This window comes from Schistocerca americana, chromosome 1 (assembly GCF_021461395.2).
Source record: "Schistocerca americana isolate TAMUIC-IGC-003095 chromosome 1, iqSchAmer2.1, whole genome shotgun sequence".
Lineage (NCBI taxonomy): Eukaryota > Metazoa > Arthropoda > Insecta > Orthoptera > Acrididae > Schistocerca > Schistocerca americana.
The window spans coordinates 1,031,669,418-1,031,694,296 of NC_060119.1; positions in this window are offsets into that span (position 1 = coordinate 1,031,669,418).

Consider the following 24,879-nt stretch of genomic DNA (forward strand, 5'->3'; position numbering starts at 1 on the left):
GCCAAGAAGTGGTGCAAAACTCACAACAGATTTCTGAATCTTCACAAGAAAATAATAATTTGATCAAAATATAATTAAAAAAAACACCACAATATGGATGTAGTCAGTTACAATCATCGTGTTTTGTTGATCGTTATGTCTGGTTGCAGCCTCTCAGCAACGGCCAAAGCATTTTGCTTGTATTCATAGATTGTTTTCAGAGTATTAGGTAACTTATAATTGCACACTACAGTGACAGAGTTCACGGAAATAACAATTGCCTGCACTTCGTACGGAAGCATGAAGAAGTAGTGCATTACAGTTAACAGTCGAGAAAAGACGAAAAATATCGAGTTCATTATAAAATTCTAACAACTTGTTTTCTTTGTCCAATTTAAATATTCTTTAGCTCTTTATATAACAATTCCACAGGGACGGAGAAGGCGAAATTAGTCTTATAACTGCTAGGAACATGAACAGTTAATTTTCTCGCGGCTTATCTTTGAATGCAACAGGAAAGAAGCTTAATTTACCGTACAATAAAAGCACTCTTTGCCATGCACTTAACAGTGATTCGTATTCTAAATACACTACTGGACATTAAAATTGCTGCACCACGAAGATTACGTGCTACAGACGCGAAATTTAACCGACAGCAAGAAGATGCCGTGATATGCAAATGATTAACTTTTCAGCGCATTCACACAAGGTTGGAGCTGGTGATGACACCTACAACGTGCTGACGTGAAGAACGTTTCCAACCGATTTCTCATACGCAAGCAGCAGTTGACCAACGCTGCCTGGTGAAACGTTGTTGTGATCCTTCGTGTCAGGAGGTGAAATGCGTACCATCACGTTTCCGACTTTGATAAAGGTCGGATTTTAGCCTATCGCGATTGCGGTTTATCGTATCGTGACATAGCTGCTCGAGTTGGTTGAGGTCCAATGACTGTTAGCAGAATATGGAATCGGTGGGTTCAGGAGGGCAATACGGAACGCCGTGATGGATCCCAACGGCCTCGTATCACTAGCAGTCGAGATGACAGGCATTTTACCCGCATGGCTTCAACGGATCGTGCAGCCACATATCGATCCCTGAGTCAACAGATGGGGACGTTTGCAGGACAACAACCATCTGCACGAACAGTTCGACGACGTTTGCAGCAGCAGGGACCATCAGTTCGGAGACCATGGCTGCGGTTACCCTTGACGCCGCATCACAGACAGGAGCGCCTGCGATGGTGTACTCTACGACGAACCTGGGTGCACGAATGGCAAAACGTCATTTTTTCGGATAAATCCAGGTTCTGTTTACAGCATCATGATGGTAGTATCCGTGTTTGGCGACATCGTGGTGAACGCACATTGGAAGCGTGTATTCGTCATCGCCATACTGGCGTATCACCCGGATTGATGGTATGGGGTGCCATTGGTTACACATCTCGGTTACCTCTTGTTCGCATTGTTAGCACTTTGAACACTGGACGTTACATTTCAGATTCGTTACGTCCCGTGGCTCTATCCATCATTCGATCCCTGTGAAACCCTACATTTCAGCAGGATAGTGCACGACCGCATGTTGCCGGTCCTGCACTGGCCTTTCTGGATACAGAAAATGTTCGACTGCTGCCCTGGCCAGCACATTCTCCAGATCTCTCACCAACTGAAAACGTCTGGTCAGTTGTGGCCGAGCAACTGGCTCGTCACAATACGCCAGTCACTACTCTTGATGAACTGTGGTATCGTGTTGAAGCTGCATGGACAGCTTTACCTGTTCACGCCATCCAAGCTCTGTTTGACTCAATGTCCAGGCGTATCAAGGCCGTTATTACGGCCAAAGGTGGTTGTTGTGGGTACTGATTTCTCAGGATCTATGCACCAAAATTGCGTGAAAATGTAATGACATGTCAGTTCTAGTATAATATATTTGTCCAATGAATACCCATTCATGATCTGCATTTCTTCTTGGTGTAGCAATTGTAATTGCCAGTAGTGTATGTAGGCAGAACGAAGGTACTAGTAGGTGTTGCGGAGCACGCTGCTTATTTGTCGACCTATTTTTCGAAGTTCTACAACTCAGATCTTTTCTAACTCCTCGCATATATGGGTTTGTGCTCGGGCGTATGTCAATTTGCATGTTGTTATTCTCATGTTTTCCCGTTAATGATGAGTCAACAAGACGTGTCCTGCGTTTAAGAGGCGTGTTTACTGCAGAACTGCGTTGCACCGGACACTGACAAAACCTTACCCATTTCCTTCAGGCATGGTGTTTGTTTAAGCTGCCTTCAGACTTGTCGTAATACCATAACTTGCGTGGGATGTATATTGCCGAATTTATGTAATTGGATTGTATATTAAGATAACTGTAATGTACTTACTTTGGCAATGGATCTGTCGACTATTGGAAATCTGTTAACAACAAATAATGCAATACAAGCTTTAATGGCAGATGTTTACTTTACTTAAAACGTCCGAGTTGAATGAGCACGATAACTGAAGTTTCGTCCTCATCTGCAAGACACATCTGCGAAAATAAGTAGGCAACTAGTGTTCTCTATTTATCTCTGAATGTGTCCCCCGCAGACGAGGATGAAACGTTAGTGAATAGTTTTCCACAGTCTGTCCCATTTCATTTAGGACAGTGGCTATGAAAAATAGAATTCGTGGCTCATCTACATCTACATAGATACTCTGTAGATCACATTTAAGCGCCTGGCAGAGGGTTCATCGAAGCATCTTCACAATTCTCTATCATTCCAATCTCGTATAGCGCGCGGGAAGAATGAAAACCTATATCTTTCCGTACGAGCTCTGATTTCCCTTATTTTATCCTTGTGATCGTTCCTCCCTATGTAAGTCGGTGTCAACAAAATATTTTCGCATTCGGAGGAGAAAGCTGATGATTGGAATTTCGTGAGAAGATTCCGTCGCAATGAAAGACGCCTTTATTTTAATGATGTCCATCCTAAATCCTGTATCAATTCTGTGACACTCTCTCCCATATTTCGCGATAATACTAAACGTGCTGCCTTTCTTTGAACTTTTTCGATGTACTCAGTCAGTCCTATCTGGTAAGGATCCCACACCGCGCAACAGTATTCTAAAAGACGACAGAGAAGCCTAGTGCACGCAGTCTCCTTAGTAGGTCTGTTACATTTTCTAAGTGTCCTGCCAATGAAACGCAGTCTTTGGTTAGCCTTCCCCACAACATTTTCTATGTGTTCCTTCCAATTTAGTGGCCGTGCGGTTCTAGGCGCTACAGTCTGGAACCGCGAGACCGCTACGGTCGCAGGTTCGAATCCTGCCTCGGGCATGGATGTGTGTAGTGTCCTTAGGTTAGTTAGGTTTAAGTAGTTCTAAGTTCTAGGGGACTGATGACTTCAGATGTTGAGTCCCATAGTGCTCAGAGCCATTTGAACCATTTTTGAACCTTCCCATTTAAATTGTTCGTAATTGTAATTAATAGGTATTTAGTTGGATTTACGGCTTTTAGATTAGACTGGTTTATCGTGTAACCGAAGTTTAACGCGTTATTTTTAGCATTCATGTGGATGACCTCACACTTTTCGTTATTTAAGGTAAACTGCCACTTTTCGCACCATTCCGATATTTCTTCGAAATCGTTTTGCAGTTTGTCTTGATCTTCTGATGACTTTATTAGTCGATAAACGACAGCGTCATCTGCAAACAACCGAAGACGGCTGCTCAGATTATCTCCCAAATCGTTTATATAAATAAGGCACAGCAAAGAGCCTGTAACACTACCTTGCGGAACGCCAGAAATCACTTCTGTTTTACTCAATGACTTTCCGTCAATTACAACGAACTGTGGCCTCTCTGATAGGAAATCACAGATCGTCACATAACTGAGACGATATTCCATAAGCACGCAATTTCACTACGAGCCGCTTGTGTGGTACAGTGCCAAAAGCCTTCCGGAAATCCAGAAATACGGAATCGATCTGAAATCCCTTGTCAATAGCACTCAGCACTTCATGTGAATAAAGAGCAAGTTGTGTTTCACAAGAACGATGTTTTCTAAACCCATGTTGACTGTGTGTCAATAGACCGTTTTCTTCGAGGTAATTCATTATGTTAGAACACAATATATGTTCTAAAATCCTGCCACATATCGACGTTAGAGATATGGGCCTGTAATTTAGTGGATTACTCCCACTAACTTTCTTGATTATGTTCGCATGATCACTGTATTTATCCAAAATAATCTCACCCTGAACCAATGCACAGCTGAAATCGTTGTAAAAGTGTTTACAAACAGTCACTGTAGCCGTTTATCCATCCAAGTGCACAATATTTCTCCAGATGCGCCTATGGCGAGGAGGTTACAACTCCTTATCGATGTATATTTGAAAGCGTTGTGATGTAATAGCAGACGGTTAATAATAACAAGAAACGGGTGATTTTTAATGATTTTTATGCATGATGGAACTCTAGGTGGATGGAGTTCGAAGAATTTTATGTAAATGAACTACGCTATCTATTTTAAAGCATTGTTCTAGTGTCTGGGATCAGTACCAGGAGGGTATTGGTAAGGGAGAACATAAACACAGGCACTCCTAAGGCTACATGGTTCTGCACTTAAAACAGGCTATAATGTTAGATCGTGTGAAATGCAGCGCTGTTAATATTCCAATGTAAGAAATATATTTCCGGCGCAAGACATACATTCTTCTTGCAGGGATCTCTACGATAAACTATGGTAACGAACTGTAAAACGAAAAAACTACTTCCTTAAAACAGTGGCTCTGTGTGATACACAATATAGCTTCCCAGAGATATATAGCGTCCACTGTTCACATCCGATCACGGTTCAGAAATTATACTGTGCCCACATCAGTCGTATATAAAATGATCATTAGTAACGGAGAATACCTCTTACAAGGAAAAACAACAGATAAACGCATTGCAGCAGCGTCCGACGTGTTAAATTACAAGTCATGCCGCCACTACCTCTGTAAACAGCACATCTGTCAAGCAGATGTATGCACGGGGATTGCAGTGTCTCACAAACACCTATCGCTGACTTAGTTATAGAACTGAAGTATCGGTTTTACACGTAAGATGCGACAGGGGAATGGAGTACATCGCATAAATCTTCGTTCGTTTGGTGGAATGTGTCACGTTTCATCACACATGAGACGGAATTCCTCTGATGACCGAGAGGTTTACTGTTAACGATCGCAACTAGACACTGCTCCAACATCCACGCAGAACACACAGTTGTATACGAGTCGAATGCAGGCTATGTCACGCAACTGATTCATCCTGACAGAACATCAAGAAAAAATGGTCAAATGACCTGCAGCAACTTCTCCTTCACTCTCTCTCTAGAATTCATCATCAGTCTACCGTTAAATAGTACCTCGTTACAGCTCCATCTCAACCGATCACTCCATCCACTCTATGTCATCCTTTAACGCAGATGCAAGTAAGTTTAAAGGCAGATGGTTCCCTGAAAAGCGTCAGATACAGTAGTCAACTCGCGTGTATCACTGTTACCTCAATAGACATACAGTAGAATGCTGCCTCGACGGAAAAAAAGTGACTGTATCCCTGGTTCCCTTGGCTTCCATGTCGATTTTTCCTCGGATTCCTCTTGCTGTCGCATACTTGTTCCCATGTACAAATTGTTGTGCGCCAACCAGAAGACACGCGAGTACTTCCTCAGTTTCCCCACATTTCGGTGTATGTTCCCTCAATTTATGCGTATTTTCCGCAATTCTATCGATTTTTTATGTCAGTTCTACCCATGCAGTCATGACATAACCTTTTGAGCTGTGTTCTAAAACTGCGTGTAAATGCAGTACAACTGCCAACGCCTAGCGCAAATGCACTGATTGGGGGGCATAGTATAATACTGTACTCGATTGTATCCAGTCGCCTCTACCCCACATATTCCACATTTGCAGAGCGTCTGCTCTGTTTTCTGTGTGTCTGTGTTATATCATAAACAATAATCTGATGATGAAATGAATTTGCTGTTATACAGATAGGACGACTTTTAGAACCGATCTAAATTCACGTAATTTTTCTGTTGTTCGTTATATGATGCCAATAAATATGTGTACATACTTTTTATTTCACTTTTCTGCCTGAATGAAAAGTCTCTTGAATTATATACAGCAAAGTATCTTGCATATAATGACAAGGAATATAGTATTTTTGTATTACAAAAATAAAAATAAAATAAATAAAGAAAGAAAGAAAATAAAAAAAAATCCATGCATTACCTAACTTGAAACAGCGGTCGCCACGGGGGATGGAGACATAGTGGCCAGGCCTCGGGTTGCCACTCCGCCCCCCTACATCCAGACAATCGTTTTGCCTCGTTTTTTTAAAAAAAGTGGGTGGCATCTTTGACTTTTTTTTTGTCATCAGTCTACTGACTGGTTTGATGCGGCCCGCCACGAATTCCTTTCCTGTGCTAACCTCTTCATCTCAGAGTAGCACCTGCAACCTACGTCCTCAATTATTTGCTTGACGTATTCCAATCTCTGTCTTCCTCTACAGTTTTTGCCCTCTACAGCTCCCTCTAGTACCATGGAAGTCATTCCCTCATGTCTTAGCAGATGTCCTATCATCCTGTCCCTTCTCCTTATCAGTGTTTCCCACATATTCCTTTCCTCTCCGATTCTGCGTAGAACCTCCTCACTCCTTACCTTATCAGTCCACCTAATTTTCAACATTCGTCTGTAGCACCACATCTAAAATGCTTCGATTCTCTTCTGTTCCGGTTTTCCCACAGTCCATGTTTCACTACCACATCCTCAGAAATTTCTTCCTCAAATTAAGGCCGGTATTTGATATTAGTAGACTTCTCTTGGCCAGAAATGCCTTTTTTGCCATAGCGAGTCTGCTTTTGATGTCCTCCTTGCTCCGTCAGTTATTGGTTATTTTACTGCCTAGGTAGCAGAATTCCTTAGCTTCATTGACTTCGTGACCATCAATCCTGATGTTAAGTTTCTCGCTGTTCTCATTTCTGCTACTTCTCATTACCTTCGTCTTTCTCCGATTTACTCTCAAACCATACTGTGTACTCATTAGACTGTTCATTCCGTTCAGCATATCGTTTAATTCTTCTTCACTTTCACTCAGGATAGCAATGTCATCAGCGAATCGTATCATTGATATCCTTTCACCTTGTATTTTAATTCCACTCCTGAACCTTTCTTTTATTTCCATCATTGCTTCCTCGATGTACAGATTGAAAAGTAGGGGCGAAAGGCTACAGCCTTGCCTTACACCCTTCTTAATACGAGCACTTCGTTCTTGATCGTCCACTCTTATTATTCCCTCTTGGTTGTTGTACATATTGTATATGACCCGTCTCTCCCTATAGCTTACCCCTACGTTTTTCAGAATCTCGAACAGCTTGCACCATTTTATATTGTCGAACGCTTTTTCCAGGTCGACCAATCCTATGAAAGTGTCTTGATTTTTCTTTAGCCTTGCTTCCATTATTAGCCGTAACGTCAGAATTGCCTCTCTCGTCCCTTTACTTTTCCTAAAGTCAAACTGATCGTCACCTAGCGCATTCTCAATTTTCTTTTCCATTTTTCTGTATATTATTCTTGTAAGCTGCTTCGATGCATGAGCTGTTAAGCTGATCGTGCGATAATTCTCGCACTTGTCAGCTCTTGCCGTCTTCGGAATTGTGTGGATGATGCTTTTCCGAAAGTCAGATGGTATATCGCCAGACTCATATATTCTACACACCAACGTGAATAGTCGTTTTGTTGCCACTTCCCCCAATGATTTTAGAAATTCTGATGGAATGTTATCTATCCCTTCAGTCTTATTTGACCGTTAGTCCTCCAAAGCTCTTTTAAATTCCGATTCTAATACTGGATCCCCTATCTCTTCTAAATCGACTCCTGTTTCTTCTTCTATCACATCAGACGAATCTTCACCCTCATAGAGGCTTTCAATGTATTCTTTCCACCTATCTGCTCTCTACACTGCATTTAACAGTGGAATTCCCGCTGCACTCTTAATGTTACCACCGTTGCTTTTAATGTCACCAAAGGTTGTTTTGACTTTCCTGTATGCTGAGTCTGTCCTTCCGACAATCATATCTTTTTCGATGGCTTCACATTTTTCCTGCAGCCATTTCGTCTTAGCTTCCCTGCACTTCCTATTTATTTCATTCCTCAGCGACTTGTATTTCTGTATTCCTGATTTTCCAGGAACATATTTGTACTTCCTCCTTTCAACAATCGACTGAAGTATTTCTTCTGTTACCCATGCTACCTTCTTTGTACCTATGTTTTCCGTTCCCAACTTTTGTGATGGCCCTTTTTAGAGATGTCCATTCCTCTTCAACTGTACTGCCTACTGCGCTATTCCTTATTGCTGTATCTATAGCGTTAAAGATCTTCAAACGTATCTCGTCATTCCTTAATACTTCCGTATCCCACTTCTTTGTGTATTGATTCTTCGTGACTAATGTCTTGAACTTCAGCCTACTCTTCATCACTACTATATTGTGATGTATCTGCTCCTGGGTACGCCTTACAATCCAGTATCTGATTTCGGAATCTCTGTCTGACCATGATGTAATCTAATTAAAATCTTCCCGTATCTCCCGGCCTTTTCCAAGTATACCTTCTCCTCTTGTGATTCTTGAACAGGGTATTCGCTATTACTAGCTGAAACTTGTTACAGAACTCAATTAGTCTTTCTTCTCTTTCATTCCTTGTCCCAAGCCCATATTCTCCTGTAACCTTTTCTTCTACTCCTTCCCCTGCAACTGCATTCCAGTCGCCCATGACTATTAGATTTTCGTCCCCCTTTACATACTGAATTACCCTTTCAATATCCTCATACACTTTCTCTATCTGTTCATCTTCAGCTTGCGACGTCGGCATGTATACCTGAACTATCGTTGTCGGTGTTGGTCTGCTGTCGATTCTGATTAGAACAACCCGGTCACTGAACTGTTCACAGTAACACACCCTCTGCCCTACCTTTCTATTCATAACGAATCCTAAACCTGTTATACCATTTTCTGCTGCTGTTGATATTACCCGATACTCATCTGACCAGAAATCCTTGTCTTCCTTCCACTTCACTTCACTGACCCCTACTATATCTAGATTGAGCCTTTGCATTTCCCTTTTCAGATTTTCTAGTTTCCGTACCACGTTCAAGCTTCTGACATTCCACGCCCCGACTCGTAGAAGGTTATCCTTTCGTAGATTATTCAATATTTTTCTCATGGTAACCTCCCCCTTGGCAGTCCCCTCCCGGAGATCCCAATGGGGGACTATTCCGGAATCTTTTGCCAATGGAGAGATCATCATGACACTTCTTCAATTACAGGCCACATGTCCTGTGGATACACGTTACTACTGATCAAAATGTCCCGGGTCTGGGATAAGAACTGCCAATAGCCTTGTCGATGAGGGCCGAGAAGCAGAACACTCTCTTGACCCTTGTTGTGGGAAACTGCACTTAGAAGTCGGAAGAATCAGCAATGATCAACGGCATTAGAATGCCGAAGTCTATGGAAATCATAGCATTAAAGGCACGTAACGTGTACCCGCATACATGTGGCCTGTAGCTGAAAGAGTGTAATGACGACTTCTTCACTGGCAGTCCCAGTTCGGATCTCTGGAAGGGGACTGGCAACGATGTGATGGCCGTGAGAAAAAGATGAAATAAATAACAAAGGAATAATATTCTACGAGTAAGAGCATAGATGGTCAGTTTGAATGTAATAAAACAGCTAGAAAATCCGAAAAGGGAAATGCAGGGCCCAATCTAGATACAATGAAATTAAATGAAATGAGCGTCTGGCGTCATTGGCCGGGAGGCCCCTTGCGGGGCAGGTCCGGCCGCCTTGGTGCAGGTCTTATTACATTCGACGCCACATTGGGCGACCTGCGAGCTGGATGAGGATGAAATGATGATGAAGAGAGCACAACACCCAGTCACTGAGCGGAGAAAATCCCCTACCCAGCCGGGAATCGAATTCGGGCCCATAGGACGGCAGTCCATCACGCTGACCACTCAACTATCGGGGTGGACATCTAGATACACTGGGATCAGTGAAGTGAAATGGATAGAAGACTAGGATTTCTGGTCTGAAGGTTACAGGATAATGTGAGCAGGAGGAGTAAATGGTATAACGGGAGTAGAATTCGTTATGAATATGAAGGTAGAACAGAGAGTGAGATACTGTGAACAATTCAATGATAGGGTTGTTACCAGCACATTCGACAGCAAACCAAATCTGACGACAATAGTTCAGGTATATATGCCAACTTCTCAAGCAACAGATAACGCGATAGCGGAAATATATGAGGATATTCAAGGGGTAATTCAGTATGCAAATGGAGAGGAAAATCAGATAGTTACGGGTGACTGGAACGCGGTTGTAGGGGAAGAAACAGAAGAAAGGGCTACGAACTTGGCTGTAGGAATGGGAGAGGAGAAAGGTTAACTGAGTTCTACAGAAAATTCCAGGTCGTAATAGTGAGTACTCCGCGAAGGTATCACAAGAGGAGGATGAGGTATACTTCGAAAAGGTCGGGAGGCATGGGAAGATTCCAGCTGGATTATATCATGGTCAGATAGAGATTTCGAAATCAGATATTGGATTGTAAGCCTTATCCGGGTGTAGATATAGACTCAGATCACAGTTTAGTAATGATGAAGAGTAATTGAAGCTTAAGCCAATCGTCAGACAGAATCAGTGTGGAAGGAAGTGGGACACTGAAGTACTGAGAAATGACGACACCCGTTAGCAGTTTGCTAAGGATGTGGATACTGAGATAAGGAATACCGGAGTAGGCAGGTTAGTTGAACAGGAGTGAACATCCCTCAAAAGGGCAATCACAGATGTTGGAAGAAAACATAGGTACACGGAAGGTAACTGCGAAGAAACCTTGGGTAACAGATGAAATGTTTCAATTGATCGACAAAGTAGGAAGTAAACAAATGAAATAAACAGCAAGTACAAGGAACCATGGTGAAACGGATGCGGGAAAGGTGCGAAAAAATCGAAAAGGTATTTATCTTCGGGAGGACTACCTCAGCACACAGAGAAGTCTAAATAACTTTCGGTGAATGGAAAAGCAAGGGTGGTAATATTAAAATTGCAACAGAAATTCCACTTTTAAGAGCAGGAGAGAGGACGGATAGGTGGAAAGAGTAAACTGAAGGTGTCTATGAGGCTGAGGACTTGTTTGATGACGTGATAGAAGAAGAAATTGGAATCGATACGGATGACATAGGAGACCCAGTTTTAGAATCGGAATTTCAAAGACCTCTGAAACACTTGAGATCAAATAAGCCAGAAGGTGTAGATAACATTTATTCGGAATTTCTAAAACCACTGGGGGAAGTGGCAACCACACGACTATTCAAGGTGGTGTGCGGAATCTATGAGACAGGGCCCATAGCGCCAGGCTTCCGCAAAAATATCTTCTGTATAATTCCGAAGTTAGCAAGGGCAAATAAATGCGAAAACTTCAGAACAGTCAGTTTAACAACTCATGTTTCGAAGCTGCTGACAAGAATAATATACAGAAGAATGGAAAAGGACACTGAGGATCAGCTAGTAGACGATCAGTTTGATTTTAGGCAAGGTGAAGCACCAGAGGGGAAGTTCATACGTTCTGCTTAATAATGGAAGCAAGACTGAAGAAAAATCAAGACACGTTCAGAGCATTTGTCAACCTGAAATAAGCGTTCGACAATGTAAAATGGTGCAGAATGTTCTAAATCCTGAAAAAACAGGAGCAAGATACAGGGATAAGCGTGCAATATCCGATATATACAAGAAACAAGAGGGCACAAGAAGACTGGAATTGAAAGAACGAAGTGCTCGGATTAAGAAAGGTGGAAGACAAGGATGAAGTCTTTCACCCCTACTGTTCAATCTATACATCGAAGAAGCAATGACGGATATAAAATAAATGTTCAAGAGTAGGATTAAAATTGAGGTTGAAAGAATATAAATGACATGATTCGCTGATGACATTGCTAATCTCAGTGAAAGTGGGAAAGAATTATAGGATCTGTTAAATGGAATGAACAGTATAATGATTACGGAATATTCACTGAGAGTAAAGCGAAAAGAAAAACGAAAGTAATGAGAATTAGCAGAAACGAGAATGGCGAGTAACTTAACATTACAACTGATGGTCAGGAAGTAGACGAAGTCTAGGAATTCTTCTACATTGATGGAAAAAAAACCGGACGAAGGAGGAAGACTAGCACAACAGGCAAAGAAAGAATTCCTGGCTAAAAGTAGTCTACTAGTATCAAACTTAGGCCTCAATTTGAGGAATAAGTTCCTGAGAATGTACCTTTGGCGCACAGCATTTCATAGTAGTGAGTCATGGACCGTGGAAAAGCTGGAACAGAAGGGAAGAGAATTGAAGCGTTTGTGATGTGGAGCTACAGAAGAATGTTGCAAATTAGAGTGATAGAGTAAAGAATATAGAGATCGTCAGCAGAATCGACGAAGGATGAAACACATGAAAAACACTGACCTAGAAAAAGGGACGGGATGATAGACATTGTGTTACATTTGCGAACAGCCTTTCTGGTAGTAAAGGGAGATGTAAGAGGGTAAAAACTGTTAGGGAGACAGAGATCTAAATATATCCAACAAATAACTGAGGACATTGTACAATTGCTTGTCGGAGATCAAGAAGTTAGCACAGGAGAGATAAATTCCTCGTCGGCCGCATCCAGTCGGTCAATCTTCTGTGTGAAACTTGAACAGGGTCCCCTTTCATAATTCTTCGTTTTCATGCTTTACTAATGTCTTAAGAATGTTTGCCTTGGATCTATTGTTGAGCATCTGTCGGTACTTCAAAAAACAATGCGATGTGACGGAGCGCAACTGTTTTATTCCGTTTAAGATAAACAACATTTTCCTTTCCGTGGTCAAGCCCTGCTTAATTTCTGTTTCCTCAGAGCTTAGCAGTACCAAACTGCCTGCTAGGTCCATTCCAAAGCTGCCCAGTGACACTGGCTGCAGCTAAGTCAGAGGTTTTCTCGCTTTTTGGTCTGCTCTGTTGGCTGGGTCCGTGTAATGATCTCTCCCCCTCCTTGTATAAAAAGGGGTCCTGCCTCCAACGGGCGCCTAGGTGTTGCTTTTTTAAGTCACTCTTCCTGGAGCCGTCGACTTATGGATATATGTGTACTTCGGAACATGATCTGTTGTTAGTTCAGATTGCTTTGTGTAGGCTAGATTACGGATGAATACTTAAGAACTAACGCGTTTGCTTCACCTTTAGTTACCATCAACGCTTTAGTGAAAATCACGTTTTTTATTGATTGTGTAGCGCAGTGTTTTTCAACCTGTGCGTCGCTACCCCCTGGGGGGTCACAGAGCCTTGCTCAGGGGTCGCGGTCGCAGGAGAAAGCAGTTGCAGCATGGTTGGTATCGTATGTTTCATGACGATCATCTGATATGGTATAAACGTCACATGGAAGTGACAAGGTTCTGCGAAAGCACCTTGAAAATTCGCTCATGTTCAAATCTGGTACTCATTTATAATAATGAATACGAATTTAATTTAAACCTACGGATAGCTCAAATACGCAAACACTTGCAGCAGTGAGGAGCAACACGATGTCTATCGATCTCTGCTCACTTCCGGGGAATGGAACTAGGGCGGCGAGAGTCACTAAGTCTTGTACAGATAGTATTTACCTCTGAGAGGCTTGCAGGGAGAGGAAAAGGACCACATCAACTTCTGGGCTGGAACAGCGGTGCAGTTTCAGCGTCTTTTGTATTACTGACAACTCAGTTTACGTGCTAATCATCTACTGTGATAAAAATATCACACGGAACGAGAACAGTTTATGAAAGTGCATTTGAAAGATGCTCTTGTTCAAATGTGATACAAAATGGCTGCAGCAACATGCACACAGCTAACGTGCAAGATTTGGCACCACAATTACTACAATGCATTTCAGTAACAAACTTCGAACCAAAAAATAGACAGCTAGGATTGGCAGCCGTGAGGCTAGGCACGAAGTACAGCAATTTTTACCGGGCGGATCTAGGATGCCTGAGCTCAACTCAAATTTAGTCCACACACTGCTTGTTGGCTTGTTTTCTATTTTCCTAGAGCTGTGACTTCATTGGGATTCCCACAAAATCGTCGTTGCTGGTCACCTGGTTTATTTCTCGTTAGTTTCGCGTAGTTAATTATGGTGATTCCTGTGTGAATCATTGATTTTTTGATAGTGCTTTATAAAAGAGTTGAAAAATATCTTACAAAAAACTATTACCATCATTTGTAAAAATATATGCTACATATTTCCGTAATTAATTAAAAAGAAATGTTGTCTTTAGAAACTGAACGAAAGTAAATGAAATAGCCATCCTGCTACATGTCTCAAAACTAGGGGTTTACAAAACCATAGACCTTTTTTTTATTAAAATCACGTAATTCCTTGTTTAACATTAATTCTGAATTGAGCATAACGATAAATAAACGCAAAACTGGAAAACTGTTTTTAGGAACCGATCGACAACTAAATGAAGAAGATCCAACAAGTAACTAAGAGTAATTCGAAAAAATATCTTCTTGTTTACAAATTGACTATACAGTGGGACTTCGTTTAACGAGGATAATTCACTTCTGAGCCTTACCTGCATTACGAAACACTCGTTATGCGAATCATATTTTTCTGTTGGAATTCACATGAAAAAGGATAATGCACTCCATTCCGAAAAGATACTAAAACAGTTTATAAAATGTGTATCCTTTTTTACAAGTAGTCGTTTAAAGACATTTGTTTTTACTTTCTCTTCAAAATCAGTCATAAACACAGAAGCCGGCTAGCTGAATGAAACATCTGCCTTCGTATTGGTTAACGCGCAGCTTTATTGAATTCGCGTTGGTTAACGACGACACATCTAAAATGGAATTCATATAGAGGTATTGTAAGTCCATGAAGTAACATGAGTCTTGCTTGCAACACCGTCACAGAGAATTTGGCAACATCGTCGAGGAGACCCGAGCGGAAATATCGGTTACAATAATTGAAACGCGAGGAGTACAGCTGAATACTGCATTGTCGGCAGCGTTGTCTTTGTCGGAGCGTATAATGTAATTTGTTCGTCGTAATAATAATAATAATAACACTGGTGTAAAACATTAGACTCCTTTTTGCTTCGCATTTTCTGTTATTTCATTATCATTTCTTTCCCGCGGAGCATAAACAACACCGTCAAGAGTAAAACCAATAACAATAATGGTACGATCCAGCGATTATACGCAAATGCACAGCGCTTTATCGGCACAATTGCAATGTGATGCCTGATGACTAATCTCACTTATTAAGATTTTATTGTTTTGAACATTTTTTATTTATAGGGTGACACCAGCGATGTCTGCCACGAGTGCCACTTAGCGAAATGAAAGTAAGCAGGGATTATAGGTCCTAGACTACAATACAAATACAACGGTTTCAATGAGAAGGCTGTGCTTGTTTATTTATTAATAATTTGTCAAGTTGTGGTTCTATTTTTGAGACACAAATCACCAAATCATGTTTTAGTTGAAGTCCATTTCTCTTCTTAGTTTCTATGTTCACCATTGAAGAGAACGCTAATTGGCTAAGGTAGGAAGTGGTGAATGGCACTAATAATTTCAAAGCTTCCTTTGCCAGCTGAGGATACTCTTCTTTTCTCTTCATCCAGAAGACGACAATCTTTTGTGAATTAAATTCTATTTTAAGTCTCCCACCAATTGCTAAATCTATAAGTGTTTCTTTCGTCATCTTACTCAGATCAGCCGGTTGTACTGACATATCTACAAATGGATTTAGTATCCAACTCTGACCGTTGTCAGCGTCAGATTTCAGCTCTGGAAAATAACAGTTTCTCTACCAAATTATGCAAGCTCTGTATCATGCAAGGAATGTGAGAACTTAGTACCATCCACTGGACCGTTGCAATTTCTTCGACAATCGTCTGAACGCAATAGAAAGTCTCAAACATCATCTTTTGTAAAAACGTTGACCACAGAATAAGTTTTTCGAGGAATCCTTGGATTCTGCCCTTAGCTGTTATAATGTTTTCTTCTTTTCCTTGGATACTCCTGTTTAAAATATTTAGGTGGTTAAAAGATCTGCGAGATATGCTAATAGCCAAACAGGGTCACAAAAGTAATTCGCATATCCAGATTATGAATCTTGTAAGAACTTCAACAATTCACCTTTTAGCTCTTTTTCACGTTGCACATGATTTCTCGATCAGTATAGTATCAATCGAAAGAAAATGATATATGTTGCCTCTGAAATCGCTGACATACTTTTGTTATGGTTGTGAGGGTCGCCAGAATATTTTTACTTGGGAAGGGGTCACGTATTCAAAAAGGTTGAAAAACAATTGTGTAATGCACGGAACGGTGACTATGTTTCCTCGTCAGTCGGAGTGGGACCGCGTGCCATTAGCACAGTCGCTTTGGCTTAATTCGATGTTCCGCTATGGCTCATTATCGATGCTTGCAGCTTCGTGGGTACTGATTCATTGCTGCATATGTTTTAAATGACTGAATTTGATCGTATCTAACGAATCTTGTAGTTCGTGAGTTACTGAGGTAAGTGCTGGCTCCCAACAGACTAAATTTCACCATTCTTCTTTCGTTTTATCATCTTCAGTTATCTTTCTATATTCATTCAATAGCATTTCCCGCCGGAATTTTTTTTTAATAGCAAAAGTCACATAGAACAAACTTTCTCATTGAGTGATACTGCCCACAACATGACTGCTAATCAATGATTCAGGAATACTTACCATTAGAAAGAGCTCAAAGCACTGAGTAAAACGAGCCACTATATCATAGCTAACAGTTTGGAACATACCCTCCCCCCCAGCATTACTATAATATTCGATATTATAGTATTTGTAGCCAGGTATCGGTACTTTCTGTTACACAAAGAATAAAAATCATGCCACTATGGCCTTTTTTCTGTTATGTAATTATACTATATAATACTATGAATGATATTTAAACAAAATTTACGAATAATTAAATAATATGTAAATATGTAACATATTAATCACTATGAACCATCAACCGGGCGAGGTGGCGCAGTGGTTAGCACACTGGACTTGCATTCGGGAGGACGACGGTTCAATCCCACGCCCGGCCATCCTGATTTAGGTTTTCCGTGATTTCCCTAAATCGCTCTAGGCAAATGCCGGGATGGTTCCTCTGAAAGGGCACGGCCGACTTCCTTCCTCGTCCTTCCCTAATCCGATGAGACCGGTGACCTCGCTGTTTGGTCTCTTCCCCCAACCAACCAACCAACCAACTATGAACCATCAACCTTTACTCAGAACTATAATAATCAGTATGTGATTCATTTGATTAGAAGAAGTTATAAATGTTAGAATGATTATTACTTTTGTTAATTAACTGCAATTAGATCTTGAAGTTCAGTTTGGAATACATTATTGTAAATCGATCAAAAAGCAAGAACCAAATTTAAATTCACGTAATTTCAAGTGATATGTAATTTCAAACCCAAATTTCTAAACCAGAATTAATACCACTACTAAAATAATTAATTGATCATTGTTTGCACATGTAATTTCCTCCATTACTTACGTTTGAATGCATATTTCAAAGTTATGAGCCATTAAAGAGGTTAAACAACTTGTGTATATATTCCATAAATGTTAGCAATATTTTTCGGCCGATAATTGGTTTTTATTTATTAAATTAATGAAACGCATTATTGTAAAAAGTCATATTTAATTTTAAATCTTAAATTGTACAATTTCTAACCTAAAACTCATCTGTAATGAACTAATATTTTATGCTGTAAGTAATCTGATTGTAAATATTTTGTATATTTGTAACTTTTAATTGTAACTATTAATTTCATGAAGGTGTAATAATTGAAGTAATGAACACTCATTGTTTGGAATATATATAAGCAAAAGTGGTAATGCAGCATCACTTTGCCTAGGGGTTCACTTTGTAGTCAAGTCTTTTCGGTCAGTAAGTCAGCCTGTCAGCTGTTGGATTGTCAAAGAGACTATATGTGAAATTTGATGTATTCTGCATTAAATTTGGAAAAATTTTATCATCAGCAAATAAACCTCCGCAAATTGTATGACCTGGAGTTTTAATTAGAAGGAATCACCCGCTACTCAACTCAGGCAAATTACAAGATAAGTACAACAAAAATATTTTGTTATGCTTTGCCCTTACTTACGTCCACTCCAGGTGCAAATGTATAAGTAATTATATTAATGCACTGGTAAATAAATCATATGCATTCATGAAGTATGGGGGGTGTTATAATTTGGTGGAGCTGAGTTGCGATATGGTCATAATAAAAATAACAAGGTTAATGAACTAAATGGAGGAATGGAAGGGGAACTGAGGTATGACTGAGGACTGTGGACTCGAAATTGGGCCTTGAAACCCATCGATCTACAGGCCCAACTGTCAGATGACTACAAGTTTACTTTATTTATACTGTTAATTTTGTGTGTGAAGAAATAAAATGGCAGATCAGGTGAACACTGTTAAAAAAGACGTCGTAATTGACAGCGATTCTGGGGTTTGCCAAACAAGTTCAGAAAGTGACGCAAGTTTTAGTGGGGAAATGTCGTGTGAAAATATCGTAACTAGTACTCCTGCAGCACGAGAAGAAATGAGTGTAATTAATGTGCTTTTTCAAATTACACAGCAAATAGGCGAAGTGAAAACCGATTTAAGTAAATAAGGGCAGCAACTGAATCAGCAGGGACAGCAACAAAGTGAAATGAAACAGGAAATTTCGACATTAAAACAAACTTTTGAGACAGAGATGGGTGAACTCCATACTCGTGTGGGGGTAGCTGAACAAAGGGTTGAAAATCTAGAAACTTATGTAACAGAGGAAATGTCCAAAACTAATAATAAGTTTCATGATTTAGAACAGTATGTTAAAGAGGAAAATGTAAAACGTTAAGTAGAAATTGTTGAGACTGGAAGGTTATTAGAAGAAAAGTTAGAGTCACACAAACAGGAAAACTGTACTAATATCTATAACCTCAATAACAAAGTTAAGACACATCTTGAATCATATAAAACTAATGTTGTAGATTTAAGTAAGAAAGTTACTGAATGCAAGAAAGCTATGTCCAAAGAAATTTTGTTAGTAATTTCAATTGTATGTTTGGAGGTATTCCTTTAAAATGTGTTCCAGGGGATGGAAAATTGCACCCTACAGACTTCTTACAACACTGTAGGGAGAATTTTACTTTTGATATGACAGATGCTGTAAAAATCAAATTCGTTAAGCGATTTTTAGATGGAGAGGCGATTTTGTGGGCCAATCAAAATTCCAATCCCAATATGTCTTTTGATGAATTTGAAAGAAAATTTTTGAATAAGTTTTGGTCAGAGTGTGAACAGGTTAGAATTAAAAGTGAATTTCTGACTGGACCAATGTATAGAGAGAGTGATGGTAGCATGAGACAATTTTGTGAAAAGCAATTAAGAAAATTATTTCATTTTGATGAATTATCTCAAATTGACACTTTAAAGAGGAGGCTTTCAAAAAGAATACAGTGGGGATTAATTTATGGACCTGATGATTCAACAGATCAGTTTTTGAAATACGTAGACAAATTGGATAGAGCAACTTTTCATCAGGAGGTTGGAATACAAACAGACATCAAGGCAGGAGAGGTAATGGGCACCCAAATAATAGCCATGAACACCAAGGAGGGGATGGTAGGAGGAATGATAATTGGAATGGGAACAGAGGAAATAATGAGAGGGGAAGACCTTGGGAGAATGGTAACAGGCAACAGGATAACCGGACACCTAAACATGACCGTTTAAACTGAAGGATGTCCCATTGGGAGCCTGTCAGTTTGGGACAGGAAACAGATATTGGAATCAGGCTAATTACAACCAATCTATACATTATGAAAATAAATGGAAAAAACAAAGTTATAAACGAGATTGGAGGGAAAGTAATAACTGTAGTAATGGGAGAAAACACCAGATTAATAAACCTCAGTTTGATAGTAAGTTTTGGAAAGCCATGAACAGTAATAGTAATAGTAATAGTAGGGAGAATAGTTACTGCAAAAATGTTGAAGGAGTGTATTATGACAAGGAAACAATTTCGAACTTGTATAATCGGAGTAAGATAGAAAACAGTAGGGATGAGGTAAGCAGTGAAAAGTTTGATGAGTTTGAAATAGGGAAATTAATAGAGGAATAGTTGTTCACTGAGGACCACTTAACTGATATTACTTTTGTTGAGGTTGTTGGCAAATCTGATAATCATGGGGAAGATGTTGAAGAAGTAGTATTTAATGGAAGTGATAGTGTCTGTGGTAATGTAGATGATGATGATGATGATGGTGTCAGACGTTGTACCCTTAGTAAGAAGTGAGTAATGTTGGTTGTATTAATAATAGTACATGTAATGATGACAAATGGGAAAAAGAGTTAGATAGTATTGTGTATGTGGAAGTTAAGGAGGATCAAATTAATAGTGAAGCAGAAGAAAGTAGTGATGTTAGTGAAAGATATGCAGTCAGATTTTTCCAATGAAACCAACAAGGTATCATTAGCTGAGGGTAATGTGAATGATTGTTCTGAAGTAGATAAGATGCTAGAATCGTTATGGAATATATATGAAGACTATAGTGATCATGATAAAGTAAAGAAAGTAATTAGCATTATTTGTGAAGAGATACACTCTGACTGGAAAGGTAGGAGTAATTATCAGTCTTGCAGTAATGAACATTTTGAAAAAAGCAGACAGGATAAATAATGGTCATGTAAGTAAGCAAACTTCTGGTGTGATTCTAAACAATGTACAAACAGGAAAGGAATGCCATCCGGATGACTTGGGATTTAAAGAAATTGAAAAGGATTTGTTACATGAGAAAGAAGAAGGTAAAGATCAAAAAGTAGCAGACTGTCCTTACATGAAGATTAAAATTTCAAACTGGGAAGGAGCATGTTTACTAGATACAGGTAGTCCTATATGTGCGATATCAGAAAAGTTTAGAAATCAAATAAAAAAACAATGTTGGATTTCAAGAGTTCCCTGTAGTAAGGATTAAAATCAAAGGTGCAACTGGTAGACATAGTAAAATTGTGAGTAAACAGACTTTGATAACTTTCACTGTCTGTGGTGTACAGTAGAACCAGGGTTGTCTGGTAGTGCCAGATCTCAATGAGAGTATCTTGTTAGGAATGGATTGGATACAAAATGCAAATGCAGACTTTGATTGGGAAAATAAAAGGCTAAGATTCACTAATCCTAAAACCAGTCCAGAGCATGAGACAGAATTAGTAACACAGAACTGTTTAGAGTCAAAAATTCAAATTAGGAGAGTAATTGGTGCAGATGAAGGAATAGATGCTAATGAGGAAAGTAATGAGGCAGAGTAGGATAAAATCAATATACAGAGCTAGTATCCAACAAACTTAAGGAAATGGGAAATCCGAATCCAGAGCAGGAAAATCAATTAGGCCATTTATTGTGGAAATATCAGGATGCATTCAGAGATAGACCTGGTAAACTAAAAAATTATGAATGTCAACTTAAACTTAAACCTCACAAACCATTTTTTATTAAACCTTATGGAATACCAATATCAAAAAGGAAAGCTGTGGAAAAGGAGTTACAAAAAACGGAAAAATGTGAAATAATTGAGAGAAGTAGTAGTGAGTATAATAAGCCATTAGTTGCAATTTCCAAATGTGATGGTGGAATGAGGCTTCTCTTACATTCCAGGCACCTCAATAAGTATCTTGAGAGGGAAACTTATCATCCAGAAAATATAGATGAATTGTTACACAAGTTTGAGCACATAAAGTACATACCAAGTATTGATTTAACAGTCAGTTTCCACCAGATTCTGTTAGAACATCCATCCAGGAAATATACTGCATTTTTATATGGGAGAAGATGCTATCATTACTGTGTTGTACCCTTTGGCCTTAGTGTGTCGGTTGCTGAGTTTATTCGTGCCCTTGATTTTGTACTTGGTAAAGAAATAATGAATAAGTTGATTGTTTATCTGGATGACATACCTGTCACAGGAAGGACATGGGAGGAACATATTACTACTTTGAATGAAGTATGCTATAGATTGAGACAGGAGGTATGCCTTTAAAATTAGAGAAATGTAAATTTGAGGTTAAAAAATTGAAATTTCTAGGACACATTATCTCTGAGGGAGGAATTTTGCCTGATGAAGATACGCTTGAGGCCACTGCAAACTTTCCTGTGCCCAAAACCAAGAAACAACTAAAATAATTGTTTGGAATGTGCGGATATCATAGTAAGTTTGTCAGTACACAAGCACTTAATGCACCAGCTTTGAACAATCTATTAAAACAAATACTGTATGGATGTGGAACAATGACTGTCAGAACGCCTTTTATAACATTAAAAACCAACCATGTCACAGTAAAATTTTATACAGACCTGATCTCTGAAAACCATTTTGTTTAATGACTGACAGCAGTAACTACCTACTTCGGGCACATCTGTTTCAGGAGAAATGTGTTGATGAAGTAACAGAACATAGGTCAATTGCATTTTCAAGTAGAACACTGCAGAAACATGAAAATCATATACTGTCACTGAAAAAGAATTACTAGCAGTTTATTGGGCAATCACAAAATTCAAAAATTACCTGTTAGGCCACCAAGTAATAGTTTATACAGATCACCAGGCTTTGATTTATATCCAGGAGTGTACTTTACACCATAGTAGACTGACCAGGTGGGCACTGTTTCTTCAACAGCTCAATTATACAATAAGACATATCGAAGGTGAAGAAAATTTGATTGCCGATGCTTTGTCAAGATTACCAGTGGGGGGTGAAAATGAAAATAGTGATGAGGAATGTGAAAAACAGTTCAGAATTATGTATATTAAAGGGGTTAAGAACAAGAATGAAATAAGAGTAATTTCCAATGACATCTGTCGTTATCAAAATCATGAAGCCAATTGGAAATTAGTTAAAAGCTATCTAGGGAAGAAAGGATATGAAAAGGTTGATAAGTATTATAAAGTTTACAAGGGAATACTTTTCAGGAGAACAAGCATTGACAGTGATGTTTGGAAACTTTGTTGGCCTGAACAATATATTGAGGTGTTAATTAAATATGTGCATGTAAGTTTTGGTCATTATGGGCCACAAAAATGTATTCAAAAGATTCAAGAGAATGCATATTTTTACAGCATTACACGAAGAGTTAGGAAACAGTTGTCAACTTGTCATCGGTGTCAAAGAATGAAGGTTAGCAATCAGACATGCAGGGGATATATGCAGAACATCTTACACAAAGAGCAATTAGAACTCATGGCTGTCGACATGTATGGATTTTTACCTATGGCTAAAGGTGGATTCTGTCACATATTTGTTATGGTAGACCTGTTTTCAAAATTTATCAGACTTTACCCTCTAAAGAAGGCATCCAGCAAAAATATTATTTTGAAAATTAGAAAAGATTATTTTGCAAAAGTAGGAAAACCCAAAAGTATACTATCTGATAATGGTGCTCAGTTCACGTCTAAATATTGGAAATCTTTCGTCGAAGATGAAAAAAACATAAATCATATTTTGCTCTCAGCCTACCATCCGTCAAGTAATACAGCTGAATGCTTCATGCAAGAAATAGGGAGATTATTCAGGACATATTATAACAGAAACCATGTAAGTAGGATTGATTATGTAAGTTGTTTTGAGGATGTATTAAAAAGTCTACAGCACTCTTCAACTGGGTTTAGTCCATATGTGATCTTATACCATAAGAAACCTCCAAACCTTATAAATGAGTTAATAGAATTTTCAGCTTGTAAAGCTATAAGTCCACAAGAAAGAGAGGAGATTGTTAAGAAGGTAATGGAAGAACAGGGTAAATTGAGAAAAAAAGGCATGATAGAAGACTTAAACCAACCAACTTTAAAATTAATGGTTTGGTACTCGTTAAGACACAAGAGAAATCTAAAGCTATCAGCAGTGAACTAAAGAAATTATTTGATATATATGTTGGCCCATTCAGAATACAATCTATACCCCTCCCAATGCATACAGATTGGTATATCCAAGATCTGGAAAGTTGTTTGGTCTACAAAATATTACATAATTGAAACCTTATAAATGTGTGGCTAATGCCAAGAAAAAATAGTGTAGCAAACCCTCAGGTGGACACAAAAGCTTTCAGTGTCAAGTGTGTGGCGAGCACTAGGTCTCCTAGCTATGTAGCATTATACTTCCTTTCCACTTTCAGATGCTACATCTTATACTCATCTATAAATCTATTTAAAAAAGTTATCTCTAAGTATCATGCTATCCATTCCACATAGAATAAGTTTGTACATATTAGAATAACACATTGAAAATTTGATGCTTGTTGACTGAAAATATGTATATTTCTATCCTCCTGTAACATTTGTAAACCATGTAAACAATGTTAGACTTAGATTTCATGCCTGATGTCAAAGTATAGTTAATCATATTAAGAAATATTCTGTGTGTCACTCAATTTTATAAAGAAAAAAAAAAGATTATTATTACTATCATTTGAGAAATATCTGATTATAGTACTGCATAAGACTAACTCGTATAGAAAGCAAAGAATTACATATATATATATATATATATATATATATATATATATATATATATGAAATATATAATCTAACTATATATATATATATATATATATATATATATATATATAGTTAGATTATATATTTCATTTTTCTTATTTGTTTGATCAACTGTGTATGTATTATTCCTATACCATTAATTGTAGCTAACACCTTCCACTCCGGTACTTCCTGAAAAGAGTTCATTCCATTCCCTGCCTGTAACACCAAACCTGACATGCTCAACCCATGACAAAACAAGAAAAA